Raw genomic sequence first — 19,919 nt, 5'->3', positions numbered from 1 at the left:
ACTAACATTTTTCATAAATACATTATAAGATATAACACACTCTGGCTGCTGAGACCAAGATCTTCAATTACTGCATTGAAGAAGGCAATCTGTGTTTCTTTTGGGTGATGGTCTTTATCACAAAGAAATCAATAATAGCACATAATAAGAGTAGACATAGCCAGAGAAACTGGAGCTAACACATACAGCCCTGCCTTTGATCTCCTCCATCCACAGAGAGGACAGAAGAATATAGCTGCACACACACATATATATTTCTACATTACCCACATTCACACACAGACTCCAAGCCATGCACAGGCTCAAAAGGCACAGCCAGGTTCAATGTGGGTTGTACAGCACACAAATAGACTATAATGGCAATCATAACACTTCATGATATAAGGCATCATTTAAACCACTGCGCACCCTCACATTTTTAAATTCACTCAGAGACCTTAGCAGCCCTTGTTCTCTGGTCAAAGGAAAACATAATTCACCTAATTTCTAAAAAAAAACTGTTTGGACCTCAGCCCAGCATTATTTACAAAGAGAAAACATGTGTTCATCTCTCTCTCCTTCTTTCTCACAGCCTTCCCCTCAGACAGCACACCAAATACGCACACTCTGATTATTTGTGTGAACTCATGAACAATTAATGGATATGAACTTCAAATGCATTAACTTGATTACACAACAACACATTTGAAATATTTGGAAAAATGCAGCACAAATGAAAGATTCCATTTGTGAAATGGAAATGAATGATTTCACAGGAATCTAATCCAGTCAAGGCATTTATGTTGGGTGCGTGTAATTAAACTGAAGAGCTGTTTTGTGAGGGTTCTCCCACAGCTCGCAGTCATTCATAACACCCCTCATTAGAGTCCCAATCTTAGGACCCTCAAACAAGTGATTAATTAGAGTGGAATCTGAGAATATTTAAAGTTTAATGCAATTTGATTGCAGCAGATTTAAGCAGCTGCTGCGGGGCACCTTGGTGTACATGTCAGTGAGCATGGTGATGAATCTAAATATTCAGAATCAGTGAGGGAAGTGCATCCTGCAGAAAAAAAGCCTGCTAAGGATGATGGGATGAATTACAATTGGCTGCTTATCAAGCCCAATAAGTAACAAACAGTCAAGGTTTAAACAACCGCCCACAGTTTAATTTATTTTAAGAGACTGATTCTCTGGTAATGAAAGGCTTTTACATATTAAATCAGAAAGCAGGTATAAAGGTGTGGTCACATTTACCGTTGTTCTACAAATGTTGGCGGGATATCAACATGAATCCAGGCGGGAAAGATTTCTCCATGCAGATTTTTACAACTGGTTCACGTTAGTCACAAAGAAAGCTGCTTGGATTGAAAGTGACTTCTGTGTGAGCTGTGCTTCATACAAAGCTACACTATTGATGACAATGGGCCTTTTTGCACGCAAAATTTCGCAGAATTTGATCACACCTTCAAGCTGTATATTTCAGTTTTTCTCGATTGCTTAAACACATTTCTTGAAACTATGCCTCGTATTCTCAAAACTATAAACACAAATCCATAACGTCTCACCCAATTCCCCAAACATCCTATTTTCAGGTCAAAATGAAGCTCTACACTCAAAACCATTCACTCTTGCTGAAAAACCAAACTTTGCCCTCAAACAGGACACACAAGCCCTCAAAATCACACACACTACAACATAGTCTAAGACACTGGTGCAATAAATTCAAAACAACATTTCCAAAACTGGTAAGTTATGTTGCTTGTGGTTCCCCCATCACAAACCTTTTCACATGATGAACACAAAAGACACAACCAGTGGATACATTGGCACATTTTTATTCATACACAGAAAACACACACACACAAAAACATTTTTTTTTTTACTCTCTCCTCTAAATTTTTTTTTATATTTACTTACAGTAAGATGTGTGTGACCAACATATGACAGTAAAAGAGCACACACAAGCCATATTCTAATATGGAATTCGAATTGTATTGGAATGGTAAAGAGTGTTGGGACGTAACAGGAGGGCCTCCACTCAAGGATACAATATGATGGACACGTCTAAGAATGTTCCACATATGGTTGAAATACCATCATTTGCCTAGAAAGATAACATTCTGGGAGTCAAGACTATAAAGGAGAAAGGATGCCCTCCCTTCACTGTCACACTCTGCAGCCACTCTGTCTGACTGTCTGACCGCTGGCCTTTTCTTGCAAGAAAATAAACCTCATCAAAGACTATTGGAAATGTTTGTCTCTTATTCAGTGATAGAATTTTGTTTGCCACCACACCTCCCTGAAGGTTCTCGAGGCGACAGTAAAGCGACTCAAATTTGGCCTTACTCGTAGCCCAGCCTCCCTCATAGTCATACCATTGATAAAGACATGGGCAACTAGAGTGGCTTGAATTTCATCTGAGACTGCTTGTCTTCTTGTCCTTGCCCTTCCTCCTCTTCATTCTTATCCCTCTTCCTTCATGTCTTTCTGGATCCATTGTTCCAAAACGCAATAAACTGATTTGGGCCCTTTTATATATCTATTGAAGGTTCTGATTGATGTGTGTTAAATTTTGACTCTTAGTGTTTCCACCTGGGTAATTGTGTGCTAACTGAGCTGAAGCTGTGCTGACTTGAGTGAACAATTTTGAATGCTAGTGCTTTCTAAATGACAACATGGTCTATGAGAAATGAAGGGATTTGTGTGTAGAGTTTTGCAGTGATAGTTCAACAAATCTGACTCATGTGTCAAAACAGGGAATAGTGTTTATAGTTTAGTGAAATGGGTGTGCTTTTTGATAAATGGCGTTATGTTTTTGAAATTTTAGTTCAAAAGCCTGGTTATAGTGTTTAAGCAATCGAGAAAAACTGTAAATTTTGACTCTTAGTGTTTCCACTTGGGTAATTGTGTGCTAACTGAGCTGAAGCTGTGCTGACTTGAGTGAACAATTTTGAATGCTAGTGCTTTCTAAATGACAACATGGCGTGAGCTTAGAATTATATGGTTCTATCTCCGTTTAAGGTAGTTCCGAGATATTGAGCATCAAAGTTTTTACATCCCAGCTGGCAAAACTGAGATGGAACCTTTTTATTTTTTTAATAACTACTAACAAAATATGTTTTTACAAAAATAACACCACACAGGCATTAATAAACACCTAATGGATCAGATTATGTCAAAAACTCAATTTCGACCAAAAGTGGAGATAGAACCTTATAATTCTAAGCTCACGATGGTCTAAGCAATGAGAAATGAAGGGATTTGTGTGTAGAGTTTTGAAGTGACAGTTCAACAAATCTGACTCATGTTTCAAAACAGGGAATAGTGTTTATAGTTTAGTGAAATGGGTGTGCTTTTTGATAAATGGCGTTATGGTTTTGAAATGTTAGTTCAAAAGCCTGGTTATAGTGTTTAAGCAATCGAGAAAAACTGTAATGCAGGACACCCAGTGACCTCCAGACCTGTGTATACATATTGGATTAACAGGCTGAGAAGTTTCATTAGGTATTAACGCGCCCACATAATAAACTTCCTATACTTCTTTTTCCCAGGATAAGCCTGGAGAGAAACTGGAGGGCAAATCCGTGGTCACATACTGCCTCCACTGGACTTTCACATGCCAGAACCCTTCATAAAGAGGTCAACTTCATTAGCAACTAAAATAAACATCCACTGCCGAGATCTCCATCACTTTGGAGATTCAGCGAGAAGATAAGCAGAACAGAGCAGCTTTGCTAGGAAAGCAGCAGTCCATAACACAGGGTTACATGAAAGTCCCGACTCCACTGCCGGTGAGGGGATTGGCTCTAAAAGAGGGCACGATTTCAATTCTTCGCTCTGAAGACTTGGGAAGAACATTTGGCACTATTTTCCTCTGACTGAGAACCTGCAACATGATTTAACTCCTCCTGTGCGTGTTTTCTCACTGGAGGATTTTAAAATATCAGCCTATCAAGCGTTAAGTTCTCGGGTCACATGGGTAGCACCGAATGTGCTACAGATTTGCAGACAGGCTCAATATTCAGGGTCCTTTCAGGTCACGCCGTAGGCGGCAGCCAGCAGCCTCCACTATTCGAAATGATCTTTTCAGGATTTGCTATTAGGGTCTGAGAGAAAGCGATGAGAAAAAAACGCATATCTCTGCTCACTTCCAAAATTGAGTCAATATGAAAATCAGAGAAGTGTTTGAGAGCGGCTGGCCTCTGAATATGTCTCTCTCTCATATACACACATACGGTCCAAATCGAAAATTGCAGCAGTAGCATTTCTCCTCATATCATGCCTTTTCTCATGATATCAGCACATTCAAAAGAACCTTCAAAGTATTATGCTCTGCCTTCGCCACTTTTTATACAATTCTGAGATAATATTACACATAAACCTGAATAATTAATGAACGTCAAATTCAAAGACAGCATTTGCGCTTAACTTTAAGCCTTTAAGTAAAAACAAAGCACAGCCACAGCAAATTATGACAATGACTGCTTGAGAAATCATCTCTCATGGTTTATATTTTTGGAAACAAATATTTAAAAGTAGTGAGATGACAGATAGGTTAGACTGCCTTAATGAGCTGTCAGATTTTATAACATAATACTAGCATTCAAGCACATCACATGTTGTATTTTTCAGAATTACGCAAATATTGAAAGGGTTTAAAAATAAACACCACATGAATGCATATTCATAGATATATCTACGAACAGGCTAATCTCAAATGAAACCTGTCAAGCAGACGTGAAGGGCAAAATTAGCTCATCTTATCTGTGTTATCAGACCTGCGCGAAGATATTGAGAAGTTTGGCATCTCGAGACTGAAAGTTGTCAAGAGTACGAGTCTCAAAAGTATTGTGACTCTTTTGAAGAATTAAGAGTTTGCGATTAATTTACCAGCAATCTGGTTAAATGCCTTTTAATGGAGAAAATGAAGTCAGTGGATAAATCCCTCTTGGCAACATGGTGGGTTTGGCTCCTTCCCTGTCCCGTCTTCCTCCAGTGGGATTACAACCACTAATGAAAGCATGATAAAGATGACTAATACCTCCTTTTTCCCTCTTTCTCTCTCTGAAAGCATCAAAATATCTGAGTCATCAAGTTATAATGCCGGATTAGTAGTAATGACACTAATTTTTCTCACTGCAGTGCATGTATATTGTTGCTGAGCCTTCTTATCTGGTGAAATTATGTGCTTTGAAAAACTGGGATCTCTCCATAAACATCTGAAAAGAATAAGGTTTGTCTACATTATCTGAAGCCTGTGCTATTATAAGGACAGCAGGCCAGCATGATCGCATTACAAGGACAGATGTGGTCAGAGGAGGCCAATTAGATAATAGCTATTTCGGGCTCTTTGAACGATATGATGTAATCAACCTCAGTATGTTGAGCCTGTGAGTATTTCATGATGCATAATTTGAGTCTGCCATACTATTTGAATGTTTTAAGTCTGCTTCAGTTCAAAAAGTCATCACCCATCGGGACACATTTATAATTGCGTATATTTCAGACTTTCTCCGGACAGCTTTTGGACTCGAGCCTTTTGATCAGAATCAAAGACAATCTGAATGACTAAACCAGTGGGCAATGCACATTCGGACATAAATCTCAGAAATGTAAATTATGCGTCATTGTTTATTTTTCAACTTGTGTATAGTGCCTTTTTTAGAACTCAGAGAATCCCCTGAAGACCGTCTTAAAGGAATACATCAGCCTTGAAATAAAATTCCAATCATTAATTTAATATTTACTGTAATAAAACTGGAATATAAAGACTCATGTGAACTACTATATTCGTAACATTTTTAGTTTGTTTTGGAGCTTAACAGTTGGGTATATCTTTTATATAAAAGAAGCCTGAACATTCTACACAACTTCTCATTTCTGTTCCACAGAAGAAAGTCAGTCATACAGGTTTGAAACGATATAAGGGTGAGTAAATAATGATAGAATTTTCATTTTCAATTAATCCTTTTTAACATTAAATTGATACTTTTTAACATACTTGTGTGGTCTAATTATTATTTTTTTAATAATAAATTAAAATGCAAGAAAAAGTGTCTTACTAAAAGGTGATAACGGATGTGATCCTTAAATACACAAATTTGTTGCTCAAGCACTACATATCACCATTATTTGGAACTACTTCAGTAAAAAGCTAAATTTTGGTTGAGGGTACCTAATTTATTAGTGCCGGTAAATATCATAATCCCCATTTGGCAGCGCATTGTGGCGTATATAAGCCTGTGTGAGAACAACCGTCATTGCTGGAGGTAGAGATGGGATTGATCCAGCAGTAGGAAACACAATCAGAGCTAGGAAGAGGTATTTGCAGTGTTTTTCAATATCTTTTAATATAGTATTACAGAATTTATTAATTATATTTTACTTTAAGGCAGGGCTCCACAAATCTGGTCCTCTGAAGGGCATTGGCTCTCCAGGGCAAGATTTAAGGAACCCTGGGTCATTTCTCAGTATGTGTTCTTATCTGTACTTGTGTCTGAACTTTGTGTACTTGGTATAGAGAAACGCCTTGTGATTTCCAAGTGATCCTGAAGACCATGATTAGTTGGCTCAGGTGTGTTTGATCAGGGTTGGAGCTAAACTCAGGGTATTTTCCCTCCAGGGCAAGATATGAGGAACCCTGGTAAAAATGTATTTTTACTTCAGTTTTAGTTATTTTAACACTTAACTTCTTATTTTATTTCAGTTAACATTATATTAACAATTATAAACATTTATAGTGTTCATTTTTATTTTTATTTTTTTATTATTAGTTCAAAATAACAATGCTGAGAGGTATCTGACATAAAAGCACATGGGTGACCCTTTCTACTCCCCAAATGCTTAAAGGGATAGTTCAACAAATAATGAAAATTCTGTCATCATTTTTCTCACCCTCATGTTGATCAAACCTGCATGACATTCTTTTGTAGAACACAATATATTGTGATAATGTTGGGACCCAAACAACACTGGATAATATGCTTGCTGTGGTAGTTGATGTTACTGGTGTTACAAGGTGTTAACATTGCTACTTGTTACAGCAATTAAATTACCTGCCCACCGTGGAACTGACCCCACTTCAATTGAATAATAGACGCTACTATTATGAACTGAAACGACTGCTCTGCTCCGTACAGCACGAGCTGCAGAGTCACACCACAGGCCAGCAGGAGTCAGATTTCACTTATCACGTGATGAGTGTAAGGAGAGATGACTGACAGGACCATGGAGGAGAATTCAGTGTGCAACATTGGCAAATATCTTATCTTGTAAAATGTGCTAACAGTACCGGCACTTCCTATACACAGAGTATGCATGATCGCGAATTCAAAAGCGAAAGTGAAAAGCATACGTGTGTATACCGATGTCGCAAGTTTATATACCAATGTGAAAATTTCCTCACTGACATCCCTACTGGATAACGTTGACATTCATTTTTTTTTTTTACCATTTTACCAATTGTTCCCCCCAAAATATCTATTTCTGTGTTCCTCTAATGGAAGTAAATGATATGGGTTTGGAACAGCATGAGGGTGAGTAAATGGTGACAGAATTTTCATTTTTGGGTGAACAATCTCAATAATTCTAGTAATATCATTGTTTTGTTTTGACTTTTTCAGGGAATCACATTGACATATTCGTTTAATTTGTGGGGTGATTCACTTGTACTATTTCAACCATGCTGTGTGCAATGGCACCATCAATCATATGCTAACAGATATATCACATAGATTACAGCTTACTACTTAGAGCTATGCTCGTGTAAACCAATTTCATCAGCTCAATCACGCTCCGCCAGTTGATGTAAGGGCTGATTGCAGAGTTCCCTAAAAAGCGTGTAATCGCCTGCAGAATGTCAGAAAATTCAGAGGCTGAAATATTGTTGCACATGTTATGGTTTATGATCTGCTGTGAACAACCCAATCATCAAAAGATAAAATATGATGGCAATAATAATTGCGGGATTGAATTACAATAGAGCCTTACATCTATCTGACATCTTACATCTAGCCTTACATCTAGGCTATCTGATGTAAGGCTTACATCTATCTGAACTCTAAAACTTGTAGTTACTGTTTTTTCAGTCAGGTCTGCTGGATTCTGTACTATATAAATGAATATCACTTCCACAAACATTAGCACATTTGTTTTCAGTTTTGTGTTTCACTTGCACCTTTTCTTTGTGAGTGATCTCTACTGCCAACAATAGCCAATACCAGACAGACAGCGAATGCTGCTTCATTGACCACTGCTTGCTCCTCTACTTTATAGTCATATTTTTACATTTATTCACATAACTAGTATTATACATACTACGTAATTAGATATTTGGCATATACTTGCATTTATTGTAATGTGTGCCTTGTCAGAGGAGAATGTGCACCGTCAGTTCAGTATGGTTCCTTTTTAAGCAATATTTGCTTAATATTTTTTGTTTTGTTCACTACCATAGTATTTATATATATACATGTAACCGGGGCAGGAATAGCCTGATATTTGAATAATTTCACTGGTGATTTACCCTTATGTTTGCTTTGACTCAGCCGCACACTAGAGTGTGTGTATGCGCAAATATGCACAATTTTTTTATTGAGCGGGGTAGGATGGGAAGTGGGTAAGTGGTTAGAGTCTCTGGATCGAAATCACAGTTGGTGGCAGTAATGCGCGCAATTGTTGCGAACCGCCAAAAAACCGTGAAGAAGAAGAATATGCGCAAATAATATAAAGATAGCGTACGTCAGACTGAAAGAGAGCGTGGTTCGAAACAGTTAATAAAACTTTTAAAGAGAGAACATTTCCAGTTTGATATTGACTTGTGAATCTGTGGTCGATAACAGTCGATAGTATCGAGTGTGTGGTTTATTTCGCCGCTCATACGAGTGTGGTGTTCCTGTGAGAGATCTTCCGTGGGAAGGGGAATTCGGACAACCAGGGCTCTCAAGTGTCATGCATTGAGCGTGACAGTCACTCATTTCGGTCTTTTGTCACGCACTCCCACCACACATCGTATTTCTCATGCGGAAACACTATTTATAATATATTTAATATGCCGCAGCGGCCAAAATTTATCTGCCCGCGCCGCTCTCACTATGGAACCGGCAGGAATCAAGCGCGTCTCCCCTGGAATTCTTAATCAAGCCTGCCACTTATCAGCCAATCAAAAAAAGAAAGGGGCTACACAATAGCCAATCAGAAAATAGCACTATTGTATCTGGGTAAGATTTAACGCAACAACCAATGAAAAAAAAGCATATCCTGGAATTGCTCACGTGATTCTGCTACAACGTCTTCCAAAAGTTTTGTTCACGCACAGAAGTAACCACTCCGAGCATCACTTTGAGCACAGAGTCATGATCTCCTGTTTTAATGTTACAACAAATTCACAACTTGTTTGACACAAACAGTGACAACTTGACTGCTGTTAGAGAATGTTTCCCAGATAATTAGCATACATTTTTCATGAGTGTCTGTAACTTAGCCAACAGTTTTACAGCCTGTTCACTGACAAGTGCTCAGAACAAGTAGTCTAGGCCTAGTCATATTTTCGTTATCACACGATGACTGACATATTGTCACATTATAAACATCTCTCTCTCTAAATAGGCTTAATAATTTTATTAGCACTAAATAAATTAAATTGCATAGTATTGCATAGTCGATGTTATAAGTCACTTCTAAAATCATGTCATATTTTATAATTATATCCTGGCCATGGATGCATTAATCATTGCATCTGTCTTTCAAAGATGTCAGGTAAAAAGCAATTAAGCATCCTCTCATTCGCCCTGAGAGGAAAGTCCCCTAAAAAGGCCAGGTTAGAGGATGCTGGCACAGAGAAGGTGGTGAAAAGGGTAGGCCCATTAGAGGAGGAGACAGAGGAAGAGACAGTGCAGGTGGAAGGCAACAAGTCCAAAAAGGCAACAAACACTTACAATAAACAACACCAGTCATAATCTCTCTCTCTCTCTCTCTCTCACACACACACACACACACACACACACACGCATATGCGGAAATTGAATAAATACTTTGTATTTGAGCAATTATTAATAACAACTAGGGATGTTAACGATTAATCGATGATCGATTAATTGTCGATAATACCTTTAATCGATAAAACTTATCGATCGTCGATTAAGCAGGTTCATGCGCGTGCATGTTTGCTCAACCGCAAAACATGTAAAGCGAGCCTGCCGGAGTTATGTTTGGGACTATTTTACACCTTCATCATGACTATAAGTTTGCATGTGCATTCGCAATTTAGCAGCCTTTTGTTTTGTGCAAATGTAAGTTTTAATATTGTGTTTATTTTGTGTAGGCCTATCTATATCTGATTAATCTTATATAGGATGCATTTGGTCAAGAATAAACGCTGTAGTAAAGCGTGCAGTGATCATCTTCAGCGAGTGCAGCTAAAACGGCAATGCACGACTAATAATGACTATGATTGGGACTGTCATATCATATTACATAACATTATAAAGAGAACAATAGTGTAATAAAACATTGTGAATTACTTGGGTTTAGTTGCCGTGTTTCATAGCGTTGCTCCAGGAAGAGTGCGTCCACAACATGAGTCATATTGAATGAATGGCGTGTAACTTAGTTAAAGTTCACTTGTGCATTCGCATCATTTTGTGCAGATTTAATTTGTAATATTATGTATCTATTTGTATATATCTGATTAATCTCATATAGGATGCGTTTCTTGAGTTAAATAACGCGCTAGAGAGCTCCAGTTTACCGTGTTCATTCAGCGCGCACCTCAAGCAGCAATGCACGGCTAATAATAACTATGATTGGAACTGTCACATAACATGAGAACAGTATTTTATAATAGTATAAATATGATTAAATTATCTCGTTTTCAGGGCGTTGTTCCAGGAAGAGTGTATACATTCTGACAAGCACGCATCTGAGACGGCGTTGGTGACACGATGTATTAGTCGTTTTATATATATATATATAAGTATATATATATATATATATATATATATATAAGTTATATATAAGTTATTTAATTAAATGATCAATAACACCAAAAAATTTTACAATCCTACTAGCCCTATATTTAGGTTAAAACCCTTCTTCGCATTGAGCAGCTCATGCTGTTGGCCATATGCCACTGCAGCAGACGCATATTGCAGTATTAATGCTAAATGATTAATCGATTAATTGATCGTTAATTTAAACACAAATCGATCATGGGAATTTGTGAAAATTGACATCCCTAATAACGACAACAAAAACACTAATACTAATATTATTAATGAAACACCCCCATTCCCGCGACCCGTCCATGTGGTGAAATGTGCAGATTTCTCACGTATGCTATGTTTTATTTATTTCATTAGGCACATACAGGCCACTACCGTTGTTTTTGGCACACCCTTTATTTATTTTTGAGATTATCAATGTGAAAACACTTTTTATTTGTTTTTTGTAAGACTCTTACTACTTTGTTTTCTGCACTCATTGTAATCAATTGGACAGTTTTGTTATATGCCAGTTTCTCTTATTAACTGGAATGGTTTCCTAAAACTGATTTTCTCCCAGAACAAACAATACATTAATGCTGTGTCTCATTTGAGGCTCAGTCGGGAATAAAATAATCATTTTTCTTTAGATGTTATGGCTGTGTCTTATTCCCTGACATAACGTTGAACGGCCACATACATATTGTGAAAAGAGGTAAAAAAATTAATTGGCTTGAAATACAATTATATTCTGGCTGATAAATTGACATTTCTGGTCAGTATTTCCTCAATATTAAAACATTAAAATTAAGATGCAGAGTGATGTTGTGTATTTTGAAACATTCAAACTGATGCAGTCATTTTAATCTATTCTGAAACAATTAAATTAAGATGCAGCGATTTCATCTATTCCTGATCTTTCATGTTGTGAATGTACGAGATAACCACGACAATGCTATTTTCAGCACAGAAATCTGCAGTCGTGGCTGATATAACAATGTGCTGATCATATTAGAGTCTGCTTGACATACAGCAGGTCAATATGTTTCACAAAATGCCTGGTTCACAGCTTTTACTGCTGAACGCTATAATATCTTTGCATCATGCAGGATTAGATGCCATTACCCTTTAAATATAGCTGAAAAGACATGAGTCATGGACTAATAATGTTGTCAAAACAATTTACTAATCACTGCTGATAAAATAGGCATTATGCAATAATTGAAGAGGTGAATTCAGAGTCAGCTGTCAGTGTTATTTTTCAGCAGACCATTTCTAAAGATCTGATTATACACTGATGAACCAACATGTCGACCTAATATGTTGCTGGTCCTCCGTGTGCTGCCAAAACAGCACTGACCCACCAAGGCATGGACTCTACAAGACCTCTGAAGGTGCACCTTGTTGGTCCAGTGGATCGTGACAGAAGGACTCCGTCCCAGACAGATCCAGCGGTATGTGTTCCAACTTCTCCTCCCCAGCCACCGAGCGGGAGAGGAGAGATATGTTTGAGGGAACCCGTCTAGTCATTTTTCGTGGGACCCGGGGAGGTCGCAGAGGAGTTGGTGGTCGAGAGGAAGTCCAACACCACTTTCCTCCATGGCCCTCTTTCGACCCTGGACTGGTGAGGGACAGACCGGAACCACCATCTCGCCGTCGCGGACAGAGAAGGGGGAGGAAACACACGTTTGCCGATCCAGAGACTGTTCACGTCACGTCTGCCGAGCCAGTGTCTCCGGACAGGATGGCAGCCACCAAGCTTATGTCTCCAGACAAGATGGCCGAGCCAGTGTCTCCGGACAAGGTGGCCGAGCCAGTGTCTCCGGACAAGATGGCCAAGCCAGTGTCTCCGGACAAGATGGCCGAGCCAGTGTCTCCGGACAAGATGGCAGCCTCCGAGCCTGTGTCTCTGGACAAAGTGGCAGCCACCGAGCCTGTGTCTCCGGACAAAATGGCCGCCGCAGAGCCTGTGTCCCCTGAAAAGATGGCTGCTGAAACGTTGTTGGATTATTTTTCAACGCTATTTAAGATCCTAGAAATTCCCAGGAATGTTCACGTCACGTCTGCCGAGCCTGTGTCTTCGGACAAGATGGCCGCCGCCGAGCCTGTTCACATCACGCCTGCCGAGCCTGGGTCTTCGGAAAAGATGGCCACCGCCGAGAGTGTTCACGTTACGTCTGCCGAGCCTGTGTCTTCCGACAAGATGGCCGCCGCCGAGCCTGTTCACGTCCCGCCTGCCGAGCCTGTGTCTTCGGACAAGATGGCCACCGCCGAAACTGTTCACGCCACTTCTGTCAATGCAGAGACTGTTCCTGTGCCGGAGGCTGTACCCGTCAGCCCTGCCACGGCCCAGAGGGCTGTCTTCACTTTTTATTTGGTTGCTGTCTGGCATGCCTGGGCTGCACACACTACCAAGATGGCAGCCTCCAGTCCGGTTGGAACCCCGGACACTGTGCTGAAGCCGGTGTTTGTTTCTGTTCCTGAACAGGTGTCCGTATCTGTTCATGAGCCGGTGGTGTCTGTTCCAGTTCCTGAGCCGGTGGTGTCTGTTCCTGAGCCGGTGGTGTCTGTTCCAGTTCCTGAACCGGTGGTGTCTGTTCCTGAGCCGGTGGTGTCTGTTCCTGAGCCGGTGGTGTCTGTTCCTGAGCCGGTGGTGTCTGTTCCAGTTCCTGAGCCGGTGGTGTCTGTTCCTGAGTCGGTGGTGTCTGTTCCTGAGCCGGTGGTGCCTGTTCCTCCGCCCTGGCCGCCCGAGGGAAAGTCTCCACCCTGGCCGCCCGAGGGAAAGTCTCCGCCCTGGCCGCCCGAGGGAAAGTCTCCGCCCTGGCCGCCCGAGGGAAAGTCTCCACCGTGGCCGCCCGATGGTGACTGTGCTGAAGCCGGTGTTTGTTTCTGTTCCTGAACAGGTGTCCGTATCTGTTCATGAGCCGGTGGTGTCTGTTCCAGTTCCTGAGCCGGTGGTGTCTGTTCCTGAGCCGGTGGTGTCTGTTCCAGTTCCTGAACCGGTGGTGTCTGTTCCTGAGCCGGTGGTGTCTGTTCCTGAGCCGGTGGTGTCTGTTCCTGAGCCGGTGGTGTCTGTTCCTGAGCCGGTGGTGTCTGTTCCAGTTCCTGAGCCGGTGGTGTCTGTTCCTGAGTCGGTGGTGTCTGTTCCTGAGCCGGTGGTGCCTGTTCCTCCGCCCTGGCCGCCCGAGGGAAAGTCTCCACCCTGGCCGCCCGAGGGAAAGTCTCCGCCCTGGCCGCCCGAGGGAAAGTCTCCACCGTGGCCGCCCGATGGACTGTCTGCTCTGCCCTGGTCGCCCGAGGGACTGTCTGCTCTGCCCTGGCCGCCCAATGGACTGTCATCTCCGCCCTGGCCGCCAGATGAACTGTCACTCCCTGTCCCCGTTTCCCTCCATGGACCTGGCCCCCCATCCCTCCCCCTGATCCTCCACCAGTCCACCTCTCGCCTGGACTCTTGTTTGTCTGTCACGTCTTGGAGCGTCTGGTAGCCGCTCCGTAGAGGGGGGGTTATGTCACAGTGACTGGTTTATGTTCCTTGGGTCACCACTAGATGTCCTCCTACCCCACGGTGTCCATCACACTCTTGAACTACATCCCCCATGATCCTTGTCTTTTCATTGCACTCAGCTGTCCCTTATCACTGATCATTGCACTCAGCCTGTTCCCCATTAGCATTGTCATTTCCCTGTGTATATAACCCTGTCTGTTTTAGTATGTGTCACGGAGTCCTTGTATTTATCACGCCACTTCTGTTTCTTCTGTGTTCCTGTTTATGTTCTTGTTTTGGATGGATTATGATATTGACTATTGCCTGGACTGGATTTTGAGTAACGGATTTCCCTAATTAAACATACTCTCTGCAATTGGATCTTCTCCTGTGTTTCCTGGTGTGGATCGTGACACCGTAAGCGCGGCATCGCTCGTCAAGTTCGTAGAGAGCTTATTAAGTCCATTTTAAATTCTGATTTTGGCCGCCTCTCAAATGGGTTAAACCATAGATTTATATTGCCTATGAAGTTCAAGTAAATGCGCTAGAAAATCCACGCTCATTCAAGGATGTGCATTTATTGCATGGACGGAGAAAGCGCCGATGCCTGCAGGATTTCACCTGACGGTACATAAGCATATTATAATCTATCTGTTCCGTGAGAGCAGAACGAACGAGCCATTATTGATGTTTTTAAATCTGAAAACTCCAAAAAGCAACGAAATTGTCAGACATCCATTAGTGCATCTTCACAGAGGAAAACAACTGAAATACAGCGCTGGTTGTTCTCTCGAACGATACTCGACGACAACGACTGAATCCTAAGCCGTGGGCGAAGTAATGGGTGTATTAAATTGTATGAAATAATCCCGAAAAAAGCACAAAACACTGCAGAGATGGCAAGTTCAGCAGCTAACATTTGCTGAGGTGAAGTGACGGCTAGTAACAGCAGACAAACGGCTAGCATTGACATCAGCGGCAATCCACCTGTCACTCAAGTGGCCACACCCTTAATTATGCAGAACTTTAAGGATTAATCAACTAAACGGATGAGTTATAAAAAAATTCACCCCCCTCACAGTTGTCATGAAGGGCAAAATTAGCTGTATAGACCAAAGCCACATACAGACACCAGGCTGTAAACACGTTTTTTTCTGCTGTAAAATTTGGCATTTTAACATGGAGGAGATACAGATTTGACTCACTTTTGACACCAGCCTCAAGCGGCCAGTCAACGAATTGCAGTTTAACTCACTTCCGTGTTGGTTTCAAGAGAGAGACGGGGAGGTTGACGCTTGGTTTCACGACAGCGATCCTGGATTCACGTTATAAAAGTCTGTTGTTGCCATAGAGACGCAAAACACTAACACTAGCAATTTCGCAGTTTCGTCAAATAAAGTAGGCTAGGATATCAGAATGGATAAAGAAAACAAAAAATAAAGCCTAATTGGACAGAGGAGGAGAAATGCATTCTTCTTGACGAATATGGTAAAAGAAAACAATTTTGAAAAGCAAACTAAATCCCATTGTAACTGCGGGAACTTGACCGTTGTGTTTAAATAACGGGAAAGAGCCCCCGCCGCAACCCAGTGAACCACTCTGCTGACAGACGATTTATGCACGTGGAAAACATCTCCCACTACCGTCTGAAAACTCCCAGTTCCAAAAAAACGCAGTGCTATAAGCAGTTGTAACACCGCAGGTAAAGAGTGTTGCGATGTGTGACATGGTCAAGGTCGCCGTCTAGTTTGTTAGTGATGTCAAATATTGCGCGTCGATCAAATCAGTATTCTTGCAACAATTTTTCATCGCTAAGATGGTCCAAAGGGTTCTCCCTATCCCTAAAAATTCTTGGCACATAATGATCTTCAGCTGGTTCCATAAATTCAGCCATGTCGTCTTATTTTTGTCCGTGTTAGTCTTAAGGTTACGATTTTCAAACCTTAAGTTATACTTAGGGAAATGACCGTTAAGGGGTTTTATGCTACACTTAACGCTTTTTAAGGGATTACTTAAGTGAAAAAACAGCATTTAAGGGAAATTCTAAGTGTTTATGATGTTTCACTTAAAGAAACACTTAAGTAACACTTAAGGGTTTTTTTCTGCAACACCCTTAGGTTTAAGGGAAAAATAAGGGCGAACTTAAGGGAAAATTACACTTAAGGTGCTTTATGCAACCGTGCACAGGGCAACACCTTGAACTCTTCAACATGTTTCTCAAACCATCCCTGAACAATGTGTGTAATGGCAGGGTGTATTATTCTGCTGAAAGAAGCCTCTGCCATCAGGAAACATCATTGTCATGAAGGGGTGTACTTGGTCTGCAACAATGTTGTCCCACAGTGCATCCTGGTGCCATCACTTCCCCCTGGTAAACAAAGCACACGTACACGGCTGTGCTTGTGATGTAAAAGAAAACAGGCCAAGCGACCTTTTTCCACTAGTCAAAAGTTCCAGTTTTGACGCTTGCGTGCCCATTGTAGGCGCTTTTGCCGGTGGATGAGGTCATAGGCACTCTGATTGGTCTGCGGCTGACACATTCCTCCCATAACTTTCATTAATATTTTGTGCGACTTGTGCCACAGTAAACCTTCTGTTGGCTCAGACAAGACGGGTCAGCCCGTTGCCCTCCTGCATCTATGAGCCTTATGCATCCAACAACCAGTGGCCGGTTTGTGGTTTGTCCCTCCTCGGACCACTGTTGGTAAATTCTCACCATTTCTGACCAGGAGAAACCCACAAGCCTTGCCATTTCAGAGATACTCTGATCCAGTCGCCTTGCCATTACAATTTGGCCCTATATTCCTGCCCATTTATTCCTTCATCCAACACATTTATAATGAGAACTGATTATTTGCTAATCTACCCAGACCTTAATACATATTGGATCTAGATGTGACAATCCAGGCTTGACTCTTGCAGATTCATTGATTTCTTTAGGGACACTTTGCATGGCTGATATCATTTCAATCATTGATTTGCACAGATCATGAGCTTTTTCTCCAAGTAAGAGGGATATATAGATATATATTTTTACACACATTGTGATATCCATTACAGAAGACATCAACATTTACATCTGCTCAGGCACTTTAAAGGCCAATGCACATAAAAGTCAAGTTCATAAATGCTTCTTTCATGTATATTTCAATAAAAAATAAACGCATTACAGCAGATGGTGCTGTAGGTGCTGTATGGGTGATCTATGCATTTCATTCTAAAAAACAATTTAGATGTGAATTACTTCATTCAAACACTAATGTGAAAATGAGCAAAGTCTTTTGAGAAAGAAGCCGAATCTTAAAGAAGTCTGAGCTAAATAAAATAATTTGCTTCTTATCAGAACCTCACTCAAAAACCACCAAAAAAAACCATTCCACAGCAGAGAGACCTCAACAAAAGCATCACTAGTGGGTAATGAAAACCAGCATCCTTTCAATAAGCTTAGAAACAGACTCAAATGAACTGGAGATTCACCGACTCGTGGAAAAAAGATTCATGATCCCACTTAGTTTGCAATGAAAAAGATATGGGGTTTGCTGCAGCTGATTTATTTTCAATGCTGAAGGGTAAACCGTTTGATTATGTAAACATCTTCACCTCAGTTCGCTCACGAATGCTGCCGACATTCCTTAAAAATGCAGTGAAGAACACTGCAGCAAACGGCAGCCTTACCCCTTTGCACTGTTCTCCAGGCATTTGCATTTTCCCTTTCTTTCGTTCCTTTGCAGCCACCCCACCCGGGAATGCAACTATATCCTGATCTGAAGAGAAGCCAAACTGTTTGTGTGGGAAACCATGTTGTAAGCGGTGCAAGGCGTCTTTTTGAAGTCCGACTTCAAATACGTGAGCTTACACATTATGTGGGAGTGCTTCTGCAAATCCTTTTTTTTGCATGTAAACAGTTAGTTTGGCCACATTCACATATTTTACGGTTTAAAAACACACATTTCACGGTTAGAAAAACTAGCTCTAAAAGAGACAAAACTGCATTGTGGACTGCAACACAAGAAAAGATGTTTAAACTTAGAAGAATAACAAGCTTTGTGCAATCTAAATACAACCTGACACTTCCCTTTTCTATTCCTTTTTATTTTTTTATTTTTTTTTAAGAAGCAAACTGTATTCAGCCCAGCCTTGTTGGATAGAAAGATACTGGTATGTTTTAAAAGCAAAAATATGTAAAGGAATAATTCACCCGCACATGAAAATTCTGTCAGTATTTACTCACCCTCATGTTGCTCCAAACCGATACGCTGTTAGTTTTTCTGTGGAACACAAAGGGAGGTTTCTGAAGAACCTCTTTGAACATCCATAAAAAAGGGCTCCAAAAAAGACTAGGCTATAAAAGCACAATAAAAGTGGTCCATGACTCATGCACTACATTTAAAGCTAAACAATGGCTTTATGTGAGGGACTGAGTGAAATTTAAGACATTACTAATCTATTAAACGTTCATTTTATTTATTTTTTCATTTTATTTTTTCAACAATGATAAAACTAATGATTCTTAAGCACCAAATCAGCATATTAGACCTATTTTCTGAAGGATTATTTGACACAAACATTTTTTTAAAAGGTTTATAAAACGGTTATTTAAATTTTCACAATATTAATACACAATATTACTAACTTGGATTAAATAAATGCTGTCCTGGTAAGCATAAGAGAAAAATACCCTAATATAAAGATTTGTTTAGATTAGATTTGTTTATTAATATGAAACTCACAATCCTTCACAACATGAGGGTGAGTAAATGATGACAGAATATTTATTTTGGAATTAACTATTCCTTTTAATCTTATTAAATCTCAATCAAATCGCTCTTGCTACATAAAGCCTTTCATCACTAAATTGTTAATTTACTGTTTGTCTTATTAAAACACCCCTTCAATAGACTTCAGAGGGTTGAGTTCACTCACATTTCAAGAATTGCATTTTAAGGATCATGAAAAGAAATGATTTATTGCCCTGGAAGCTCATTCTGGAATTTAATATCGCACCTGATACAACATTATGCTGATCTATTATTTTCCTTCTGCCAGAACGAGACAGAGCACCATGTGATGCTCTTTCAGATTTATCAGTTAAATGTGCTTGAACTGATAAAGCAGCCAGATTTATCTACTCGAAAAATCACTGTTCGCTGTAGTAAATGCTTATTTTAGCAAAAGGGTGTCTGTACAGTTAACCCAGTTTAACAGAGACACTTCTCCAGCGATAAGCTTCAAAGTAAGTTCTGAAATTAAAAATACTACTTTAAATCAGCATTAAAAAGAACAGAACTGAACTTAAAAGGAAAGGCGTGTAACCTACCAAACCAGCTTCCGGTTCAAGGCATAAAGTTCAGGCCGTGTTATGTCTAAGAGAACACAGAAGTGCTGACACGGCCAGATGCTGCTAGTTCCTGGCAGGAGGACAAAGCAACCCATAAAATAATTGCACATCTTTGCAATGTGATATCCTTGTAGCT

At 40.4% G+C, this 19,919-nt stretch overlaps 1 protein-coding gene across 4 annotated transcripts in view; it reads right to left on the bottom strand.

The window, feature by feature from the left end:
* grik4 (glutamate receptor, ionotropic, kainate 4) overlaps window positions 1–19,919 on the bottom strand; it is a 389,008-nt gene that overhangs the window by 238,628 nt on the left and 130,461 nt on the right. The window contains exon 1 of one of the 4 annotated variants that reach the window (XM_079885110.1): window positions 18,677–18,739. The exons of the other annotated variants lie outside the window; for them this stretch is intronic. The gene's annotated coding sequence lies outside the window, so the exon portion shown is untranslated. Of the gene's footprint in view, window positions 1–18,676; window positions 18,740–19,919 lie in introns of those variants that run through there. 4 annotated transcript variants of the gene reach the window in all.

Source organism: Squalius cephalus (genome assembly GCF_949319135.1).
Source record: "Squalius cephalus genome assembly, chromosome: 11".
NCBI classification, from domain to species: domain Eukaryota; kingdom Metazoa; phylum Chordata; class Actinopteri; order Cypriniformes; family Leuciscidae; genus Squalius; species Squalius cephalus.
This window is presented reverse-complemented; position numbering and strand designations above follow the sequence as displayed.